Below are 13,981 nucleotides of genomic sequence, written 5' to 3'. Positions count from 1 at the left end.
ACTGAATATCTTGTGGGAAGAATGTCTCTATATTATCTTTTGTCTTTTGGGTGTTTATATGTGAGAAAGTTTCATGCTTCGTCTCTGGAGTCTCTCAAAGGGGGGTTTCGTTACAGAAGCCCATGAGAACAGTAAGGGAACAGATCAAGTTTGATGTTCTATCCTTCAGCATTTGCTATCGCCTTATTAAGACTCTTGGGGATCCTTTGCCACCATCTGCCTGTCCAGCAGCAATGTCTTTGTATGTGAGCCAAGTATGCTGGTATTTGAAACTTTCAGTCATTTTTATGTGTCCATATGTCTATCTTTGTGTGTCGTATGTATGTGTGCATATTGCATATGCTGCGCACATTTGTATTCCGAGCATTTGAAGATCGACCTCAAAAATCTGTGTGAAACAAAACTTTTGCGATGTTGCTTAGTAATAAGCTGATAGAGTGAGAGAGAGAGAGAGAGTGAAAGGGTGAGAAAAAGAGGGGTTTAATCAACACTTCTCTGCTTGAATATGGCAGTGCTATCTCATTCCTCTTCAGAAACAAATCTAATCTTGGTCTGGGCAACCTTCCATTTATGCAAAGCAGTTTTCATTTCTGGAGAATAACAAACTCAAATATGGGATCCGGTTGCGTAGAATATTGATGCCGGTGCTCCAAAATAATCAAAATGCATTTTTAATAGGTGATTGGAAGATTACGTCAGTATGAAGTACACTTTTCAAATGAGAAGTCATATCTGATGTATCTGTTTATGATAAATATGGATTCTTAATGGATAATTGGAAAGGCTCTCTTTCGATATGAGTTTAGCACATTTATTTATTTATGTAATAATTTATTTAAATATTGAACACATAAAAATGAGAAGTACTACTTACAACTTTTTTTTTTTTTTTGCGCTTACAGAATAAATAAATATGACACTTCTGCAATGGCATAGGCATAGTTTATACACAGCTTGTATCTTTTTATGCTTTTATAGTCAGTTTTTTTTTATATTGTATCATTGCTGCTTATTATGTCAATAATACCTTGTCTCCAGAGCCCCTGTGACCCTTCATAGGACAAAAACATAAGAAAATGGAAAATATACTGTTTGAATGGGATGTATAGTGTTTCCCTGCCTTAACTGATTTTAAAAAGAAAACTGTTGTCACATACATTTCATAATTTTACAAATGTATAAAAGGTATGACCTGCATTTGAATTCAACTGAATATAGATTGTACAAGTTAGCGTGAATCAGTGTTTCATAGTTTGAAAGAACTTGAGAATGAGTGGTGGAAGCAGTAATGTATCGTTGAAGTGAATTTGAACAGACAAGAAGTTTGTTGCAGAGAAATTGTTTAGTTACAGAACGATGGAGGATTGTATCAATCACTGGCTTTTAAATGTCTCCGGGGTTTCTGTAGAGCTTGTAGCTCTAGTCTGTTTTCTGAAGACGCTCTCTGATCTGAGCACTTATGTAGAGTTTCAGTTTGTTTGTTGGTGATGGGAGCCCTGCTGCGTGAGTGTGTGTTTCTGTGTGTGGAGAAGTTCATAGTAGATGGGGCTGTCAGATGCTTCCTGCCTTGTATAAAGTAACATTGAGGAAAAAAAATATTGCTAACAAAAAGTCATATTGTTTTCTTTCACATACATTTCTGTTAAAGTACCAAATAAAACTAAATCCATGCAAAACCTTATGGCCTAAACCAATTAAAATGACAAACTATAGCTTTTACAGTATAAGCATCTGTGTCTCTGGATGAGTTTGTCTGTGTTGTACTGTAATGGCTGTTTCACATATTCTTACATGAAAAATTCATCCTAATATGTTGTCCACTGAGATATCAAAATATCTTCTATTGTGTTACATTCATGTATATAATGTGCTGTGTAATTTTTCTGAGGTTGTGTGCAAAAACTAGTTTTGTCAAAATAGGCTTTTACATGTTGAGCTCTGTAGCTTTGGGTGCATGTGTTTAGAAATAGCATCGCTGCAAGGTACTCTACAAATTCCATTCCATTGTACATGTTGAGAACAAAAGGCCTGTGAAGACACTATTGTTTAGCAGTCTAAGCACTGTTGAAAGGAGTAAGCGTCGATTTGGATGCTGGTGAAAGGAACATGTATGACTGCTAAGCGCTTCCCTGATGAAGAGCTAATCACTTGGTAACAGCAAGCGTATAGACTCTAATCCATCTTTCGTTTCGTCTGGCCTGTTTTCCTTTTTTGTTTGGTATTTGAAAATGCAGAGCTGAGGTAGATGGAGATCTGCGAGAGCTGAGTTTGTGAAGTTCACTATTAGAGTCTGTTTCTGACTCAGAGTAAAATAATAAAGGCAGTAATTGTGATATACTGTAAAGTTAAATAACAAAGTCATTTTGTGAGATATAAAGTTGCAATTGTGTGAAATAACTGTCCATATTTTGTTGTTATGTTATGTTATGTTATGTTATAAACTGACTAGTTCATTGTATATATAATGTGGGCTCATAAAAGCTCATAATTTTGTTTGTCAAAATCAGAATTTAAAATTATTTTCTAAATCAGTATTTTTGCCAGGTCTTTTTTTACAGTCTAGTGTTGAATGTGGCACCAGCACTGTTCTCCATATGCTAATAAGTCCTTTCATAGATCCAGTGTGGAATTCCATTTTGTGCAACATGTCAAGCATGTATCATGAGCCTTGGTGGAGAATGCGGGACCCATTCTGAGCCATTCTAAGGAGGTTTAAGCCAGAACTCCTCCGCTTGGAGGGCTTTTCTGTCTCCCAGGTGGTAAAATGTAGCGGCCTTTTCAGACTCTGGAATGTTGCACTTGTTTAGTTCCAGGCGAGAATGCAGGTGCTCTGCCATTTTTCAGCTTTCAGAACAGGCGCTCATGAGGACCACTGGCCTTTCTCACACAGGCTCATCCTGGACTTCCCATGGGTCATGCACAGTGAAGGCTTTGTCTCCGTGGTGACAGCTTTTGACATTCTTCCTCTGCAGGTCTGTGAAAGTTTTCTCTAAAACCTGTATTTCAGCTCTTGTGCATGAGAGGATTTTAGCTGAAGGAATGATACAGAGTTCTTGCTTTTGTGTATCATCTATGTGATGTTTGAAAGTTATCAGTTTCTTTAGTTTCAGTGTGAATGGCCTCTGAACAGGAAGTGACATCAGGACTTTAAAGGTGCAGTCCATTTTTTCCTCATTAAAAAATATGTATAATTAATAATAATAATAATAATAATAATAATAAATATTATAAAATGTCAACAAATAAAACACATATAAACATGTTTCTGTAAAACTTGCCTGTGTAATTAAGTGTTCTGCAGTCTTGACCAAGTCACATTTTTATTACTTAAGCAAGAGAATGATTTTCAGCAGATTGCAATAAACAATGAAATCTTGACAATTTTTTTATTGCGTTTCTGGGCTGTAAACAGCTTAATTTGCACTTAGCCTAAATGTGGCACTTTGATCTACTGTAAAATTAGTTTTTAAAGTAGCTGAAGTGCAGTGACTATTCTTAAAATCTGTTTTAGAAGGTCTACCACCTTATCAGGTTAGTGTTAACTCTGTCTGCTGCAGTTGGCAAACATTAGATATTCATTAGTTTTGGTTCCATTACCTCAATGTCATTAGAGGTTTATATACATTTGTTACTCATGTGTTTTGTTCCTTTCTCTAGTAAGTCTAGCCCTGTCATGTACTGCTCCGAGATACGAAGGTTGAAAATCCAAATGCAGTAGTTTATTGAAGGGTAATCCAAAGATGTAATCCAAAACAAGCAAAATGTCATAAACGCAGGGTAAACAGTCCAAACAATAACAGGGCACAGGGACACAGGCAAACGGGGAAATCCACGAGAGACAGTCAAACAGGGTTAAAACCAAAGAACAGGCAAACCAAATGAGCACTCAGAAATGCAGTGCTGACACATACAAGACTTCGCAATAAATGACACTATGAACCATGCTTATATAGGCAGATACTAACAAGCCAATGAGCAACAGTTGAATGTAATCAGGCATGATGATTCTGAGCAATGGATTATGGGAAATAAATTGAAATGTGTATGAAAAAGTTGCAAATTAAATAGATGCATGTATAATGTCATAAAATATACAGAAGTAATATAGAAAAGTGATTAAAAGTGTTTGTGGAATGGATTGTATACATAAATATTAATACATTTATGTCAAGGCTAATGCATAGTAATTCGGTCAAAAATTGATTTGTACCCCGATGTGAATCAGTAGAGCCTTGTATCAATCTGGAGAGGTTTCTTTTGCAATAAATGACCAACTGACTGTATATTATCAAGAATCAAATATTCCAGCGAGCTGTTTGTGGTTTCCTCTACTCAGAAACACCTGATGTAGTAAAATACCCATCTCTGCGTTTTTGTGTGTTACAGAAATCATGGGGCCCAATATATATATATATATATATATATATATATATATAATACTCAGAATTAGTACTGAAGGAATGATACAGATAGGACCTGCAATAGGACCTGCATGTCTTCTCTTTTCTCTGGTTTCTTTCTCCTCAAAATAAAATTTTGGGTACATAGCATGGCCATTTTTGTACTTTTGTTGGTGCTGGATGGATGGGAACAGAGTGGACTTATCTTATTTCATAGATTTTACACCCATTGTTAGTCTAAAAATACTATTTTGGAAAAAAAGTTATGAGTAAAGACATCCCTGCTTGGACTTACTCTTGTCTACAGTTCTCCACACATTGGTTTCTTCTAAGTTGTAAGAGCGTGTAATGATTTTTTAATGAGAGGTTGGCTTCGGTTCTGTTCTTTGTGTAGTGTGCTGCTTCTCGGCTGTAGTAGAACCCAATCCTGATGTCTTTGCCTTCTTGACCACAGCCTGACGTCTGATTGGTCTAGTATCCGTCTGGAATTTTGCTTTCCCTGCTCTTGACCCCACCCTCCCTCTGCCCTGAGGGCGTCAATGAACAACGGCATTCCCTTACACAGCCGCGTGTGCATATGTGTGTGTGTGTGTGTGTGTGTGTGTGTGTGTGTGTGTGTGTGTGTGTGTGTGTGTGCGTGTGTGTGCCGTTTATAGAGTGAGAAGAGCAATGTAAAAGGGGAATATAAGTTCCTCTTCTTTCAAACAGACATATATTTACACAGTCATACCTAATGACAAAGTGCACTGGGAAAGTTTTTTCCTGGAAATGCCTGCTTGTGTTTTTTGTTTGTATATTAGTTGGGCTTCTATTGTTGTTCTCTATGAAGGAAAGACAATCCTTTTCCTCTTGCTCTCTCTTTCACACATAACATACCTACACACATTCTCTCTCTCTCTTTGCTCGCATGGCTTAGATCTTGTGTAAAGGGGAGGGTCTGAACTCTGTTTGCAGTGAATGCCCCTGTCGGAGTCTAGCGCTAGCATACACTCGCTCTCACTCACACACAAAGCTGCTATTCCCGCTAGAAAGAGAGTGTGTGAATGAAGAAAAAGGAAAAAGAGAGTTTGGATGTAACTGGATTGTAACTGGACAGTGGAATGTGTGACCATTGGCTCATGTGCTGATGAAGTGATGGTGTGAGGTGTTTTTGGACTGTTGGAGTGTTTGAGAGGTAAGGGATTGATTTTTCTCTCTCTCGCTACTATTTGTGGATCACAGACAGTGTGTATCTATGTATATGTGGACAGGTGAAAACTTACCAGAACTTACTAGAAACAAGACTAAGTGCTTTAACGTTATGCACTTGTGGAACGGAGCCATACAGTGTTTCATCTGCAAGCTCTTCTTGCATTGTTGTAAAAGTTACCTTTCTCATTCTGATTGAAAATCTGATAGCAGCAGAACTCTACTTCTCAAAGTTTTGTTCTGATCTAGGGTTGGCCCAAAACTTTATGGTGTTGCTGAACTTGTCTCTGGTGTCTGGTGGTGTAGAAAGTCCATGTCCAATAGCATCAGCAGAGAGCAGTTCAGAATTGGATAGCCTGTATCAAATTTAGAATAATTTAATCATTAAATATAATTTATAAATTTTATAAATTTATAAAAAAAAAAAAAAAAAAAAAAACCTAATTGGTATGCTGATTTTATTTTATTTTAGGGCCTGATTTTTTTATTTTATTTATTTTTTTTGTATCCTGTTATTTATTTTAAATAATCACACTAATAGCAATGCAAAATGTGTGTGTCTGCATACTGTATACACTGCCCGGCCAAAAAAAAAAAAAAATCGCTGTTTGGATTTTAATTGGCAAATACTTAAGAATCTATGAATGGATCATTATTACAGTGATTATTATGTTCCTAGCATATTTTATGTTTGGCAACGGTTCTTTTAACCCTTACAGATGGAGTTTGTAGCTTTTCATTTCTTTAACAACCATGTAGGCACATCATGGCCATATTCCAGGATGACAATGTCAAGATTCACCAGGGTTAAAATTGTGAAAGAATGGTTCAGAGAGCATGAAGAACCATTTTCAAACATGAATTGGCACCTCTGAGTCCTGACCTTAACCTCAGTGTAAGTCTTTGGGATATGCTGAAGGAGGCTTTACAGAGTGCTCACCTCTTGCATTGTCAATACAAGATCTTGACCAAAAAACTCTTTATGGAAATAACATCAAAACATTTATTTCCATCAAGAGGTGCATCAATTTTTGGTCAAGATCTTGTATTGACAATGCAAGAGGTGAGCACTGTGTAAAGTCTGCTCCAGCACATCCCAAAGACTTTCAATGAAACTAAGGTGCCAATTCATGTGTGAAAATGATTCTTCATGCTCCCTCCCAAACATTCTTTCACAATTTGAGCCTGTTGAATCTTGACATTGTCATCCTGGAATATGGCCATGATGTGTCTTTATTTTGTTCATTTTCATTTCTCCGATTTCTACATTTAGATTATCTTTACTGTCATCTAATGCTCACTTAAAGTCAAACACTAATAATGTACTAACACTGTTAAATGCAATCTTTAGCAAATTTCAAAATTAATATTCATTTTTAATGCTGTACTTTATGATGTTTATACTTGATTTAGTTTTTATTGTTTTATTTTTTAACCCTAACCCTATTTCTTTGGATGAAATAGTACAAAAATTTAATATTGACTGTTTAGCAATATTACCATAGCCTCCTTATATACAGTACCAGTATGTGCCCATGCAAGTCTGTCAAACTTGAGTGACATGAAAGCACACCAATGCTACATATGTTTATGACTGCCTTCGATATACCTAAAATGCAAACCAGTCTGTCTACCATTGCAGGGAATTCCATGCAGGAGTGTATTCATGGATCATTGTTGCTCTATTAATAGCCTGAGACAGGGCAGGGAGTGAGGCTGCAGCTGAAGGGAAGGAAGTGGGCCTTGAGTGCACAGGGATTACCAGGGTTCACTGCACTAGGGGCCCCACACTGGCCATTGCCTGGAACCGGGCTTTTTGGGAATGTTAGAGTGTTTGGTAACAGCCGTGCTGAAAAATGAATCACACTGCAATACTCCTTTCCTTGCATGACCTCATGTTTTCAACTAGGTTCCATGCCTGTCCAGATATGACTACCTGTTGTCTAACAGCTAATCCTTAATTTTAGCCTGTTGTACCAGAATAAAACAAAAGAGACAGACAGGAAGCCATCGAGAAAGAACAACAGTCTCCGCGGCATAATGCGATACCGCCACAGCTGTGACAATATGTACGGTCAATCACGGTCTGAATAGGGGAAGGTATGAATGAAAATTAATAACCAGATCCTCAAAAAGAGAGACTAGATAAGACATTCTCATTTCACTTGCAAAACATCCGTCTCACACGCTTGGTGACTTTTCCCTCGTGTGAGTTATGACAGGACAGACTCTCTGGGTTTATTCAGTAGGGGACTTTACCTGTGGAATGTTAACTGCCTTCATTTCTCTCCCGTCACATTATTTCTCCTCCTGCTGGCGAAACTCTCTCGTCCCCTTCTCTGCATGTCTGTTTTCAGCACTGCTTCTGTCAGTCAGAGCTTAACCTAGCACCCCTCACTATGACCCGCACCGGTCCTGAAATTTTTACTGTGGCTGTGAAGCCTTTGATTGGTCAGGCATCCCGCTCCACTCAGAGCCCTTACACATGGTATCAATATGCATTTCCGATGGCTGAATTACATTTTTATGCATTTGGCAGAGGCTTTTATTCAAAGTGACTTACACTACTGTTCAAAAGTTTAGGGTCAGTATACTTTTATTCAGCAAGGATGCGTTAAATTAATCAAAAGTGACAGTGAAGAATTACATTGCTACAAAACTTTTCTATTTCAAATAAATTAACTTTCTATTTATCAAAGAATTGATAAATAGAAATCTACCCAAAAGTATCACAGTTTCCAAATATTAAGCAGCACAACCATTATGACCATTGATTATAATAAGAAATGTTTCTTGAGCAGCAAATCAGCATTTTAGAATGATTTTTGAAGGATCATGTGACACTGAACAGAACACTGGAATAATAGCTGCTGTAGGAATAAATTACATGTTTAAATATATTAAAATAAAAAAATCATTATTATGATTTATTTTAAATCATAATAATATTTCACAATGTTACTGCTTTCACTGTGTTTTCTGCACCTTAGTGAGACTAAGAAACTTCTTTCAGAAACATAAAATAAATTTTACTGACACCAAATTTTTGAACGGTAGTGTAGTGAATTCAAAATACTTTTTTCTCGGATTGTGATGGTCAAACCCTTGACCTTGTTGTTGCTAGCAGCATGCTGTACTGTTTGAGCTACTAAAACGGATTAGTAAATTACAATCCAAGATGCATTTTGATTCTATTGTGAAACATTTGCTTTGTAGTATCAATGTGACAGTCTTTATTATAAGAGCTTTAGTGGCACCATGCAATTTATAAAATACATTTTGTACTTCTAGACCTCCTCAGTCTTCATTGGATTCAGTGTGCGGTCAGCTATTTTTTCTGTTTTGCTCAAGTATTTTCTTGGCTCTACGCACCTGAAGGAAAAGGAACTTTTTGTCAATTGAGAGCGTCTGATCAAGAGCTTTAGTTTAACCATGCTCTGTTTGGCAGGTTCTTTTTTTAATTTTTTTATTCTGCTCTGCTAACACGAAAAAGTGACACTGTCTTGTGCTGTGGTCCCTTGATTTAATGAACAGTATCCCATTAATTATTTCACTGCATGACACTTAAATTCCCTCATTTCTCTCCTCAAATCCTCTCTCATGTCTTTCTCCCAGTTTATTTTCACAAGGATGCCTAAACCTTTTCTCCCTTTCACTTAGCATCCTTGACTGTGTGAATATTTGTGAAATGCAATAGATGTGTTTTTGAATAGGTGTTTTTCAACATGTACTTGACTAATGAAACTTAATGCAAGGTGTAAATGTAATCCGGCTTAAAATATCAAAATACTATCCAGATTTAAATAGCTAATGTTAATCCTAGGTGCAAATGGGCCTTGTTTTCATGTGTTGTCATTTTAGTAATTTACATGCAGTAATATGTTTACTTTTTTGTACTGTGTTCAGACTTGACTTGTTAATGTTGACCGATGAAGAGAGCAGAGTGATGGCAGTTAAACTTGTCATGCTTCACAATCACTTCTTCAGTCTACTTGTTTTAGACATGACTGGAAAAGGCAAGCTGTGTGTGTGTAAAACAGGATGCTCATTGTTCTCTACTCATTACAAACAATCAGTTGGCCATCTGATCCTTTCATGATTGGTCAAACGGAATCTGTTAATGAAGTGCCGCTTACACAGGGCTATTATGAAAGAGTTAGTCACACAGGCACACACAGAAGCTAATGATGACAGGTGTCATTTTAAAAAATCACATGCTTTATGATGAGATATTAACAGATATTTGTATCCTTTTTTTTCTTTTACTTTTCTTTTTTTGAACCAAAAACCAAGGGACTTTCTACAAAGTTTCCCTAGCAGTTCAAGTACAGATTGTTTGTCATTGTCATAGTAACAGCGTGTGAGGAAGGCAGAGGAAGCTCTGGTCACTGCTGAGATGTATCATGCTGTGAGTGACGTGTGCTTGACACTATGACCTAGGCATCCACACAAACACAATGCTGTGTGTGTTTGTTCTTGACCAAAACAGGAAAAGATATTCATGTCTGGTTCATTCTCTTCCACAAACACATATAGCCTTCGACACATGTTTCTGACTCAGTAATGACCATCAGAGTGTGGATTTAGTCTGTTGTTGTTTCTTAAGGAGTGTTTCTACTTCATAAAATCAAGTTCAATCAGAGTCCTGCATGTGAGCGGGTACCCGCGGTAGGCACGGGTGGACTGCAGGTCCAATAGCCAAGACTATTCCAACTCAATTCGGTGCATTTGACAGCTGCTTTCAAATGGTCCCGTGCTTATTTGTGTTCACGCTCTGTCTGAAGACCGGTAAAAGGCTTACAGCATGATTTGCAGCGCTGAGCATTGTAGCCAATCATGCTGCATCTGATTGAAAGCTATGATTATATTAAAGGGAGCGCACTTTGCTCGCTTTATGTGTTTAATATAGGCTATTCACAATTTGAATAAAAGTTTTAGAATATTTTTTGCGCTGCTACAAAGAGGACCAGCGGCCAGGTAAACACTGCTTAGTTTCGGAAGAGACAACCGTGTTTAAATGCCGAGTGAATCTGCTAAAATATTTACTAGATTTAATTAAATGCAGCGACATATAGAATGCCTGATGTTGGTTTTATTGCTTGTGTTAGGCTACATGAGAAAATTATTTTTGTCTACCTCATGTCATGAAGGAGATTTAATGCGGGTGCGGGTCGCGGGTTTTATGTCAAACGGGTCGGGTCGGGTACGGGCTAAAGTTAAGTGTTTCTGTCGGATATCGGTTCGGGTGTGCTGGTAATAACTGCGGGTGCGGGGCGGGTGCGGGTTTATCCTCTCCTTCCCAAACACACACACATTAATGTCGCAAACATATGCACTTCTAAAAGCACCAGGGACAAGCTCTGACACAAATATTCTGACATTCTTTACATTCTATCACATACACACACACAAATTTTAGGTCACAACAGGAAAACTAAAGAATGTGCATCATTTCCACTGGTGCCCTCAGACTTCCTTTATCGTAGACACACACACACCCAAACAGCCGTACAGTCAAACTCATATTAGTATGTGGCATGTTATGAGCTGTGACAATAGTATGTTTCTATTGTGAAAGAAAGGGTATATTCCATTCGGCCAGTATAGATCTTATGAAGTTGACTTCACAGGGGGTTTGACCATCTTTAGTGAGATTCCAAATCTCGGTATACTCGGTCCAAAGGACACTATAGATGGCATAGGGAACAAGTGTAAATTGATATGCAGTAATACTTTACAGGAAGTGGAGATAAACATTTACTCATTTACTTTAACTAAATGAAGTTTGGCTAAAATATACTCTTAAAAAATTGATTTATTTTACCTGAAATATGGTTGAAAAGCAGTATGGAGTTGCGTGTATGTGACCCCTTTAATGCAATTATTAGGATCATTAGTTATGAAAACACATACATTGTAAATCAAATTATATTTTATGTTAAAAAAGTCATTTATTACTTAATATAAGGGTTTATATTTATATTTAAGAATATAATAACATTTTTTATGTACAATACATTTGTATTTTTATACAAGTTCATTCATATATATGGAAGTTCTGTTTTTATTTATTCATATTTATTTATTTATGCAAGTTATTTTTATTAATACCACATCAGTATAATGGTAACCTATTAAAACCAGTAATCTGTGTGGCTCAAGTGTTTGGTGGCAGTGCAGGTTAATCCAAGTGAACAGATTTTGTGACGCGAACTGAACTTACCCTTTTGAGTGTTTGGGGAGAGGTGGTCCCTGTGAATCAGAGTACAGCTGAAGACAAATGCGGCAGTATCATTTCAGGCTTCTGCCAAGCTGTTTGAGGTTGTCTTAACTCCTCCCCCCCCCCACCCCCCCCCCCCCCCCCCAAAAAAAAAAAAATACATCAAGATGAAATATTTATATGCGGCAGAACTTTTGCTTTTTTACTTTAAATAATTTGCAAGACTTTGAAATTTTCTGTGATCTAATACTAGAGTGAGACTATATATTAATATTTATCCAAGATTCTGTATATGATAAACAACATGGTTGAGATCAACTCTCGTTCTCTAATTTAGAGCTAAAATATAAAAATATAAACTATAGCCCTATTCGGACAGGACTAGTTTTCATAGACATTCTTTGCAATTTTAATCCCGTCCAAATCTGCCAAGTCTGTATTTTTCTGACACAACCTCTGTAAAATTCCAGAGAAAATTACCTACTGTTTTTCAGCAAACTCGGCGGTCCTCTAAGAAATCAACAAATAATTAATTAAAAGACATATACATACTTGATGCAACCAAGCACAGCAGATGACCATCTGCAATGCCCACATCTAATAAACACACACTCCCACCTCTGTAATAAACACAGAGATGGTAGTCCCATCCAAATCGGTAAATGAAATCCCAGACGTTGAGTGATAAGGATTTTAACTCAAATGTCATTTAGAAAACTAGTACCATCCGAATAGGGCTTAAGTTACCCAAAGCTGGGATACAGTACAAACAATAAACAAAAGCTTAGGCCACTGTTTGGCAAATGTGAAAGAAAGAAAGAAAGAAAGAAAGAGAAAGTAAGAAAGAAAGAAAGAAAGAAAGTAAGAAAGAAAGGGAAAGAAAGATAGTAAGAAAGAAAGAGAAAGAAAGAAATCAATTTCAGTTAGCTCTAACAAATGACAGCACTCACTGCCCATAAATAGCCCCACCAATATATTGTGGAGTATACGGTATTGCAGATTCTCTATTAGTTGCCTGTTATATACTTCTTCGCCATAGTAATTTTTAATAAGAGAGTCTGAGACTACCTTCAATGCATGTGATTTAGATTTGTGTACAGAGTGCTGAAAAACAAAGATCATATAGATTTATTTTTCAGAACAAGTACCAGTATCTCTTTCTCAACATTTCTCAGTCATTCAGTACTTGTTTGTGAATATTTTAAACAATGACATCAGTGATTTTGTTCATCAATGTGACCAGATCTTTCTTTCTGTCTGAACTTCATCAGTGACTCAAGCATGTGACAGTGCTGGTCATGATAGTGACTCAGTGCTTCTATTCATTCAGTCTGTTATTGTGCACGGTTTCCAGTTCCATAATTTCAGTTTCAACACAACTTTTTTAAGAGTAGTGCATTTAAAGTTCATTTAAATATTAATGGCTTTTGAAAGCTGCAAACAGACAGTATGTCTGATGGGAAAAAGTCCTAAACATGTCTCTATAAATCTAATATTCCCTGATGTTAAAAATGATGAGGCTGTGCTGTATTGTTGCCTGTTTTTAAGCACCAAAGTTATAAATTATCTTTAAACCGTAACTATAGCAGGTACCATTTGGAAATAGCATTAAATCACAAGGCTGAACTGGCCAACATTTTTATAGACTTACAATAAAGTTTATTTTATTTTGTGCCTCTTACCAAGGATATAAAACAATACACCTCTGCAACATCTTACTTTTCTCTCCAGTTTTATAATGACCAAAATTTGATTTACTCAAGGATCTGTGTGTGTGATGCAATGTTTGTCTTTTCTCCTCTCACATGTTTGTTTGAGTGTGCATGTGAGTGTAAGTGTGTCTGTGAACACGTTTAGGATTGTTGCTGTATTGCAGAGCATTGCATAACAATCTGTCGGAGATATTGATACATGATGACTCAGATTATCAAAGCGCTCTAACTCATTTGCATAAAGAAAAGAGGCAGATGAATAAACTTAAGATAAAAGAGCAACTGGTTTTGCTCTGGGTAGAGATAAGTAATTAAAATTTCAAAGATACTGACAAGAGGACTTTGAATTGTGCACGACATGTTCGTGTGCACAAGGTATACTGTAGCTCAGTGTTTTTAAATAAATAAGCGGAAATGTGTTTGCTAGTTCCTCTTTTCTGCTTTCTCTCTTGTAGTTATTC

General features: G+C 36.8%; 1 protein-coding gene across 4 annotated transcripts in view; it reads left to right on the top strand.

Annotated features, from left to right (window-relative positions):
- LOC127512366 (disabled homolog 2-interacting protein-like) overlaps positions 1-13,981 on the top strand; it is a 142,166-nt gene that overhangs the window by 30,469 nt on the left and 97,716 nt on the right. The window contains exon 1 of one of the 4 annotated variants that reach the window (XM_051893199.1): positions 5,392-5,574. The exons of the other annotated variants lie outside the window; for them this stretch is intronic. The gene's annotated coding sequence lies outside the window, so the exon portion shown is untranslated. Of the gene's footprint in view, positions 1-5,391; positions 5,575-13,981 lie in introns of those variants that run through there. 4 annotated transcript variants of the gene reach the window in all.

Source organism: Ctenopharyngodon idella, chromosome 5 (assembly GCF_019924925.1).
Source record: "Ctenopharyngodon idella isolate HZGC_01 chromosome 5, HZGC01, whole genome shotgun sequence".
In the NCBI taxonomy this organism is placed as follows: domain Eukaryota; kingdom Metazoa; phylum Chordata; class Actinopteri; order Cypriniformes; family Xenocyprididae; genus Ctenopharyngodon; species Ctenopharyngodon idella.
The sequence above is the reverse complement of the archived record's forward strand: the minus strand, read 5'-3'. Positions and strand labels throughout refer to the sequence as shown.